Source organism: Lemur catta, chromosome 19 (genome assembly GCF_020740605.2).
Source record: "Lemur catta isolate mLemCat1 chromosome 19, mLemCat1.pri, whole genome shotgun sequence".
NCBI lineage: Eukaryota > Metazoa > Chordata > Mammalia > Primates > Lemuridae > Lemur > Lemur catta.
Window position 1 is genome coordinate 27,110,659 of NC_059146.1, and position 10,616 is coordinate 27,121,274.

The following is a 10,616-nucleotide window of genomic DNA, read 5'->3' on the forward strand; positions in this document are numbered from 1 at the left end:
GACTACATTTCCCAGAATGTCCAAGGGGAACACCGGCTACAGCCCCGCCCTCATAGGCGGAAGTGGCTCTTGCTACCCCGGGCTCCTGGACTACACTTCCCAGAATCCTTGGCAAGTCGGAGCTTAGTCTAGGTTGCCTCATTCGTTGGTTCATTCATTCATTCATTCATTCATTCATTCATTCATTCATTCATTTAAAATATATAAGCAGGCCGGGCGCGGTGGCTCACGCCTGTAATCCTAGCACTCTGGGAGGCCGAGGCGGGTGGATCGCTCGAGGTCAGGAGTTCGAGACCAGCCTGAGCGAGACCCCGTCTCTACTAAAAATAGAAAGAAATTAGCTGGACAACTAAAAATATATAGAAAAAATTAGCCGGGCATGGTGGCGCATGCCTGTCGTCCCAGCTACTCGGGAGGCTGAGGCAGGAGGATTGCTTGAGCCCAGGAGTTTGAGGTTGCTGTGAGCTAGGCTGATGCCACGGCACCCACTCTAGCCAGGGCAACACAGCCAGACTCTGTCTCAAAAAAAAAAAAGATAAAAATAAAAATAAAATAAAATAAAATATATAAGCAGATTCAGTTCACAGTCGTCAGGTGCTTATTAGCGCGTTACCTTTCTTTTTCCTCTTTATATTTATTCTCTCTCTCAAATTACACTACTACTATGTGTGACTGTAACATAAATGTGGCTGTTTAGAGAGAAAGGCAGAGGGTCTCAAACTTTTTATGATTCTATTGCCTTCTTAACTCTGCATGTGTTTGGATGCATCTAGACCTCTGACAATGTTACCTGGCATGAGCTATTCATTCTACGATGCTGAAGACGCACAAGAAGGAAACATAAGCTCTAATCAGTCCACAAAAGAAATAAAATTTTCCCACTTTTGTTGGTTTTCATTGCTCATTTTGAAATGTTGGAATTTTTGGCAAATGAAAGAAGCTTTGCACTAGCAGGGAAGTGAAGGAGATATGCTAATAGCAAACTATCTGAAAAAGAAAACAATTCCATTTATGATTGCTAAAAAAATAAATAAGAACCTAGGAATAAACTTAACCAAGGAGGTCTTTCAGAATATTTAAGACAGTTGATTTGAAGTCTCGTCTAGTAAGTCTAGCGTCTGTGTTTCCTTGGGGACAATTTCTGATCATTTATCCTGTGACTGGATCCTACTTTTTTATTTGTATACTGTGTAATTTTTTGTTTAATATTATAATGGGATATCTCTTGTAATCAGATTACAAAAGATTACAATCCACCTCTCCATAAAGATTCTTAACTTTCTCCATAGATAATATCACCTTTTTAAACCCTAAGGTAGTTTTTAAGATGTCTTCCAGGCCCCACATTCCAGTGGATTTTCCACCCAGAAAAACAGCCCATACCAAGAAACCAACTCAACTGGAATTGTGACCCCAGGAACTGAAGCAACAAAAGAAGATGATTTCTACACCCCTATAATTTTGCCTCAATTAACAAAGCTAATTGCCTAATCCCTTGCCTGCCAAACTATCCTTAAAAACCCTGTCTCCCAAATTCTCGGAGAGGCGGATTTCAGAAATTTCTCCTGTCTCCCTGCCTAGGAAATAAACTCTTTCTCCGCCTTAAAATCTGCTGACTCAGCATATTGGCGTCTTGGGTAGCAGGCAAATGAACCTGGCTGGGCAACAACATCATTCCTTCAGGTACCCCTCAGACAGCTGAGATAAATGCAATTAAGAATAAGGTCTGCTTCCCTCCTTTTGGAGCCAGGGATTAGTGTGCTACACTGGGAATGTAGACTGTCACCTTCAAGTTCACATCACTGCACTGTGGAGGACAGTGAATTAAGGGCAAATGCAAATGCCACAAGTCTCCCGTACTATCTTAAGTGCTGTTTTCTCTATTCAGCGCTCTCTGGGGTGCTGTAAACCTTTGGCTATTTTTCAGAGTTCCAAAGAAGGTGATTCTGACAGTTTTTAATCATTTTTCTTGTTGTTTCTATGGAGAAACAGGCCTTTGGAGCAACCTACTCCATTATTTTGCTGACATCACTCTGCCATTCTTAAAGCAGTTTAACCTTAATGTGTTTTTTTAATTTTTATTTCCCCTCCCCCTCGTATAGAATAGAATGTCAAGCAAGCAACTTAATGTATTTTCTTTTCTTTTTTTTGAGACAGAGTCTCACTCTGTTGCCCAGGCTAGAGTGCTGTGGTGTCAGCCTAGCTCACAGCAACCTCAAACTCCTGGGCTCAAGGGATCCTGCTGCCTCAGCTTCCCGAGTAGCTGGGACTACAGGTATGCACCACCACGCCCGGCTAATTTTTTTTATATATATATTTTTTCAGTTGGCCAGATAATTTCTATTTTTAGTAGAGACAGGGTCTCGCTCTTGCTCAGGCTGGTCTCGAACTCCTGAGCTCAAACGATCCACCTGCCTCGGCCTCTCAGAGTGCTAGGATTACAGGCGTGAGCCACCGCACCCGGCCTTAATGTATTTTCTTTCTTTCTTTCTTTTTTTTTTTTTGAGGCAGAGTCTCGCTCTGTTGCCCAGGCTATAGTGCCGTGGCATCAGCCTAGCTCACAGCAACCTCAAACTCCTGGGCTTAAGAGATCCTACTGCCTCAGCCTCCCGAGTAGCTGGGACTACAGGCATTTGCCACCATGCCCAGCTAATTTTTTTCTATATATATTTTTAGCTGTCCAAATCATTTCTTTCTATTTGTAGTAGAGACGGGGTCTCGCTCTTGCTTAGGCTGGAACTTAATGTATTTTCAATGAGAATGTTTTCAAGTACAATTGGAGTGGAATGGAGAGTAGGATGTAGCAATAGTTCCTGTAGGTCAAATACCTGGCAGCATGAAAAGTCTGTGACCCTACAGGGTAGAAGGGAGGTGAAGACAACTGAGTGAGGGGGAAACATAGGCTTGGATAAGTGTGCTAATGCTGGGGAGAAGAAAATGAACAAAAATCCATGATGTGAACTGCAAGTTAGTTCTAACACCGGGATTCAGGAAAAAATAAACTATATCTTCACTGTTGTTCATTGTGAAGGCTGGAATTAGTTAAAAGTGGAGATGAGCCTTTAAGAACTTTCATTCTGGATGAAAGCAGGACTAGGGAAACAGGCTTTGCTTAAAAATAGTAAGATCAGGCTGAGAAAAGAGAAAAACTGCTGATGAGAATAAAAGGCAGAGAAATCTCGCAGGGATAAAAATACCATCCCGAATAGCAGCAGACTTATGGGGTCTGTGGATTTGGTCTTCCCTAGGTTTTAAAACTGTGTTGTTAAAAGTGTGTTTAATTTTTGCTTTTCCAGTGGGGAGTCAAAACACAAAGGCCAGCAAACAATACTGTTCCTGTGGAGTGAGGCTGTAGGGAAATGTAATAATCTTTCTGAATTTGTGTAAATGTGAAAATATGCATATATATCTGTCTATACATTTTATAAAGGAGAGGATACTGAACTGTATTCAAATAATTAAACTGTGCAAATGGAAAAATGGGCCCCAATAATGTAATACTGGGAGAATTGCTTGAAAGTTTTTTTATACTGTATTTTTCTAATATACTAACATGGTACAAAATTGAAATGATATAAACAATACATGGAGAATTCTTATTGCATCCTGCCCCTAGGTTTGCCTGTACCAAACACCAATACACTACATGTAATACTTTTGTTAGTTTTTTTGTGTATGCTTCTAGTGGCTTTTCTTGTAGTTTTTTTGTGTATGCTTCTAGTGGCTTTTCATGTGCATAATATAAAGTCAAAAAGTATACATTCACTTAAGTTAAAACTTGACATTAGGCTGGGCACGGTGGCTCACGCCTGTAATCCTAGACCTCTGGGAGGCCGAGGCGGGTGGATCGCTCGAGGTCAGGAGTTCGAGATCAGCCTGAGCGAGACCCCGTCTCTACTAAAAATAGAAAGAAATTATATGGCCAACTAAAAATATATATAGAAAAAATTAGCTAGGCATGGTGGCGCATGCCTGTAGTCCCAGCTACTCGGGAGGCTGAGGCAGTAGGATCACTTAAGCCCAGGAGTTTGAGGTTGCTCTGAGCGAGGCTGACGCCACAGCACTCACTCTAGCCCGGGCAACAAAGTGACACTCTGTCTCAAAAAAAAAAAAACAAAAAACAAAAACACTTGACATTAAAGTTTTAATAATGCATATTGTTCTATGTAAAAATATGAATTATTTTTCTGAATTGACTCTTTAGTTGTGAATTAAAGTACAAGGATTCAAACATTAATGACATTACTGAGCTACAAAATATACACAAAGACAAAGGGTTGCAAAAGAGATACATTTTCTAATGTATCAAAAGGCTTTTCTAATGTATCACCCTTCTGTCCTTTGGTTTATTACATGAAGAGTCTAACTAGTAAGAGACAAAAGAGTTTCTACGTAAATGAATATCTTTTCTGTAGATTTTCCATAGTTGTAGCTGTATTTTTTAAATAAAAAATATTAAAAACCAAACACACCCAGAAACATCACTTTCAAACTGCAGAAAATTAAAAATAAAGAGAAACTTTTGGCTGGGCGCAATGGCTCATGCCTGTAATCCTAGCACTCTGGGAGGCTGAGGAAGGAGGATTGCTTAAGCTCAGGAGTTTGAGACCAGCCTAAGCAAGAGCAAGATCCTGTCTCTACTAAAAATAGAAAGAAATTAGCTGGACAACTAAAAATATGTAGAAAAAATTAGCTTAAGAAATTAGGTGGACAACTAAAAATATGTAGAAAAAATTAGCTGGGAATGGTGGCACAAGCCTGTAGCCCCAGCTGCTCAGAAGGCTGAGGCAGTAGGATCGCTTGAGCCCAGGAGTTTGAGGTTGCTGTGAGCTAGGCTGACACCACTGTGCTCTAGCCCGGGCAACAGAGTGAGACTCTGTCTCAAAAAAAAAAAAAAAAAAAGAATATACAAATACCTGCAAAACTTAGTAATAATAAAACAAGTAACCCAATAAAAAATGGAATAAAAAATGGGCAAAGTATTTGAAATAGACTTTACCAAAAATATGGTAATGGAAAGTATATGATAATGGAAATTAAGTATATGACAAGCATGTGTTTAGGAAAATGCAAATTGAAAGCACTACAAGATTCTACTACAGTAGAATAACTAAAATTAAAAAGACCGACCAAGGCCGGGCGCAGTGGCTCATGCCTGTAATCCTAGCACTCTGGGAGGCCGAGGCGGGAGGATCGCTTGAGGTCAGGGGTTCGAGACCAGCCTGAGCAAGAGCGAGACCCCATATCTACTAAAAATAGAAAGACATTATATGGCCAACTAAAACTATATATAGAAAAAATTAGCTGGGCATGGTGGCACATGCCTGTAGTCCCAGCTACTCGGGAGGCTGAGGCAGAAGGATCACTTAAGGTTGCTGTGAGCTAGCCTGATGCCACAGCACTCACTCTAGCCTGGGCAACATAAGAGAGACTCTGTCTCAAAAAAAAAAAAAAAGACCGACTACTACAAGTGTCGATGAAGATGTGGGAGACACTCATACTACTGCTGGGAATGTAAAATAGTACAACCACTTTAGAAAACAGTGTGGCAGTTCCTACTACGGTAAACATACCTACTGTATGATAAAGTTATTTCATTCCTGCTTACCCAAGATGAAAGAATATATATACAGTTTAGAATTATATATATAGAAAAAAAAAATATATATATACACCTCAATACAAAGACTTGTACATAAATGTGTTCATAGCATGTTTATTTGTAATAGCCAAAAGCTTAAGAACAACCGAAAGTCCCATCAACAGGTAAATGAAATTTTTTTTAAAAAATTGTGGTATATCCATACAATTGCAATACTACTCAGCAGTGAAGAATGAATTTGATACATGCAACAAGGATGAACCTATGCAAAAAGTCAGTGTCAGGTCTGGCCCCTTAGTGGAAGACTGTCCTGGCTCTTTGGCTCCTTGTTTGGAAGAATTGCAAGCAGGCTGGTGTGTGGGAACAGGAAGCAATTCCACACAGCTTTTACTGCAGAAAAGAAGGAAGCTATACAAAATGAGAGTATGTTTCAGAGAGAGGAACAGGTCAATCTCCACAAGCGGAGAAAGATGTGGAGGACTCCCAAGTGGTCTCCTTTTACTGGCCTTGTCTGGGGGAAGGCTTCCAGGAGGTGTGGGATATTACCAAATGATCATTACACATGACTGACAGGTGTTCTTCCAAGATTGCACCTGCTTATGATCCAGAGGTGTATAAACCTCAAATCAGATTCCTGGTTTCTCGTTAGCTGCATTTTCCTGCAGTACCTTTCCCTGATTGGCCCCAGCTTCTCTGCCCCTGGGAGCCACCCTTTTGGCCTACACCTGCCACCTGCAGATTTGGTCCCTTCCTAATAGTCAGGAAAAAAAGTACATGCTATATGATTTCATTTGTTAGAATTGTAGAAAATACAAACTCACCTACAGTGACAGAAAGCAGATCAGTGGTTGCTTGCGGATGGGGGCAGAGCAGGATGGAGAGATTAAAAGGAAATACGAGGTGACTTTGGGGAATGATGAGTATGTTCATTATCTTGATTGTGGTGATGGTCTCAAGAACACATACATAAAACCAGGCATGGTGGCACACTCCTGTAATCCCAGCGACTCAGGAGGCTGAGGAAGGAGGATAGTTTGCAGGAGTTCAAGACCAGGCTGGGCAACAGAGCAAGACCTCATCTCTACAAAAAAGTAAAAAGCAGGCCAGGCAAAGTGGCTCATGCCCATAACCTTAGCACTTTTGGAGGCCGAAGCTGGAGTATTGTTTGAGGCCAGGAGTCTGAGACCAGCCTGAGTACAAGTGAGACCCTTGTCTCTACAAAAAAAAAAAAACAACCCAGAAAAATTAGCCAGGCATGGTAGCGCATGTCTGTAGTCCCAGCTGCCTGAGAGGCTGAGGCAGGAGGATCACTGGAGCCCAGAAGTTTCAGGTTGCAGTGAGCTATGACGACACCACTGCTCTCTAGCCAGGGTGAGAGAGTGAGACTCTGTCTCAAAAACAAAAACAATTAGCTAGGCATGGTGGTGCACACTCATAGTCCCAGCTACTCAGGAGGCTGAGGCAGGAGGATCTTTTAAGCTCAGGGGTTGGAGGTTGCAGTGATCTGTGATTTTGGCACTGTACTCCAGCCTGAGTCACAGTGAAATCCTGTCTTAAAAAAAAAAAAAATAGCTGGGCATGGTGGTGCATGCCTATAGTCCCAGCTACTTGGGAGGCTGAGACAGGAGAATCGCTTGAGCCTAGGAGTTCAATGCTGCAGTGAGCTATGATCAGGCCACTGCACTGCAGGGTGACCTTCTTCAAAAAAAAAAAAGAATGCATACTTATGTCAAACTTTAAAAATTGAACACTTTAAATACGTACATCTTATTATATGTCAATTATACCTCAAAACTTAAAGGGGAGGCAAAGAGGAGAAATATGGGTCTAAATTGCTAAAAGGTTTAGCAACTTAGAATTTTCACACAGCTGGCTACCCTAAGAGCGCCTATTTTTAAAGAAATCTGATTTTGTGGGGAAACTATCAAGTAAAAAGTTTTAGGTAAGTCCTTCTGGAAGGGAATCTTTCCTCAAGTGGACTGCAAAATTACAAAGTTGGAAGAAGTATATTCAGTTAGTTTACAACTGCTCGGCTAAAGCTTCAAACATGGCTATTCTTTTTCAAAGTTTGAGTCAGTTTTTAGAATTGGCTTTTCAGTCATCAAAAAGTTTGAAATTGTGTTCGAGATGTGTGCTAAACAAAAATTAAAAACAAAAATAATGAAGGTTTGAAAATTAATGACATCAATGAGGTCAGAAATGTAACCTAGGAAATACAAAACGTACCCCTTAGATTATTGACTTATTATAGGAAAAGCCTGAGCAGAAATGGGACAGAAAGCTTCCTAGGTAAATTCTGTATTTTTCTATGGATTTTCCATTGCTGCCTTTGTGCTTTGTTCACGTGGGACAGGGTGCGTGCTCTACAGAGTGCAAGTTTGGCGGTTCTGGCCTTGCAATTTAATTCATGCAGACGGGATTTAAGAGTAGCTCTCAGTCAGTCAGACCTGAACTCACACTCTGGTTGTGCTATTTACCACCTACTGACTTGGGGAAGAAGGTATTTAACCCTGTAAAACCAAAATCTTCTTACAGGCAAAAGTGGAGAAATAAATAACATCATTCATAGGACTGCAGATTAGCTACACATTGACATGTAACACATTGCTTTGTATGTGGTCAGAATTTTCTACAAAAAATGTGGTTGTGTTTTCTGATGTAACTTTTTTAAACCTAAAGCATTTTAGGAAGTGTTGAGATAGTATGTATCTCAGAAGAAAGGGCTTCCAAGAAATTGAAGTTTGCTTAGACCAGGGGATGGCAAAATTCCTATAAAGCACCAGACAGTATGTTTTAGGTTTTGTGAATCACATAAGGTCCCTCTTTGCTTTTTTTTTTCTTAAAACTCTTTAAAAATGTAAAATCTCAGCTCTTAGGCCATACAAAAATAAGATACAGGCCAGATTTGGCCAGCAGGCTGTAGTTTACTGATCCCTGGCTTAGAAATTTACAATAATATAAATAGAAATACAGTAGTGAAGTCTATATTGAAAATAATAGTTAACACTGTACAGCTCTTATATGTGCCAGGCATATAGTTTTAACTCTTAGAACAGAACTGAGATATTGTTACCAAAAAGGAAGACACAAGCAAAGTGAAGGACAGAGAGGTTAAACATCTTGTCTGCAGTTGCCCTACTAGCAAATGGCTGAACTGAACAAGAAGGTCTAACTCCAGAGTCTGCTCTCTAACCATTACACTATACTGCTTTGTAACCAATATTCTGGTATGGTCTCTTTTAACACTAGTTTCTCCTAAAATGCTTTGGGTACTCTCAAGAAGCAATGGAGGGCCATGGTCCTTGATGAGTTGAGAAGTTTGCCAAGCTCTTTTTGAGAAGTGGAGAATAAGAGGTAAATAGTATTAATAGATAAAGTAAAGCAATGCTGACCAATGGCATTAGTTGCACCTCAGAGGGTAGCAGAGCTCCCCAACTACACTTCACAAGGAACTGTTCCTTCACATTAGCTATACTAGTATCTGCAAGGAAACACTGACTGCAAAATTCTCACCTGGATATGCCTCCTTGGGTTTTTCTATCAGATAATTTTCTACATGGTCCTACTGGGATAATTTATTTGGTTTAAAGGAGGGTTGATTCCCTGAGAATGGAAAAAGTTATAATGTTTGGGAGACTATGCCATTCAAAAATCACCTCTGGCATTCGTTGTCCAATACTCCCATTCTCTCCTTCCTTGAATGACAGAACCTCCGAGTTCTACTTGGATTCATGTCCACATTCCCCAGTAAATATATGAATGATACCGGGAGACAAATTTGTGATTCTTAGAGAATGAAGATGCAACAAGGAATGGAGGAAAAGAACTAGAAAAGAACACAATGTTGACTTATGAATTGGAGGTAAAAGTATGAACTCATAATTCATTCTTCCTACTTCCCTTCATAACTATCAATCACTCAGATCTTGATTTCTAAGTACCATTCCCCAATCTGAGGAATCAGAGTTCCCAAACAGCAAATTCCATTTGTTGTTGTTTTTTGGGGGGGGGAGGGTTTGATGGCAGGGAGAGTACAAGACGAGCCTGAAACATCATTTTGTGCCAGAGAGTAAGGATGTGCTCAAATTTATGAAAAATGCATGATGGGCAAACAGGACAGAAAGGAAACCCTTCCTTAAGAGTAGAACAAACTAACACATATTGGAGGAATGATGAAGGTAGAAAGTCACCCTTCTGCAACCATCAGAGCAAAAACTGATTTAGGCCAGACTTAGCAGAGAATGCTAAAACTAATGGAAGAAAATTTGCTGAAAAACAAGCTATTTACAGAGCCAGACGGTATCTTCCCACAAATTATTAATTAAAAAGGGAAAAACAGTAACTCCACAATGAAAAAATTTAGCACACACCTACCCTAAACAAGTGATCCAAGTTAAGTACAAACATGTTTCATTACATCATGCACCAAGGAACACTAGAGTCCTCGTGCCAAAAGATGCATAATTTAAATCCAATCATGAGGAAACCTCAGGCAAATCCAAATTAAGAGGCAGTCTACAAAATAACATCAAAAATATCAAGGTTATTAAAAACAGTGAATGAGGTAGTGATTCAGATTATAGGAATGTGTAATTCTTCACTGGACTCTAGCCCAGAAAAAATAATAAATATATTATTGGGACAATTGACAAAATTTAAATAAGGTCTGTAGATCACATAGTGTTACATATCAATATGATACTTTCCTGAATGTTGTACTGTAGCTGTATAAGCAAATACCCTTTTTATTGGGAGAACACAGTTAAGTATTTTGTGTCAGGGAAAAGATGTCTGTAACATACTCACATAGGTAAAAAAAAAAGTGTATGTATACACAGGTAGCAATACGTATGTGCATGTGTATATACACACTTATATACGTGGAGAGAATGATAAACATTTTAACTGGTGAATCTGGGTAAAAGGTATATGCGAGACTTTATATAATTTTTATCATTTTTCTGAAAGTTTTAAACTTCAAAATAAGAAGTTTAAAGAAATGTAAAAATATATG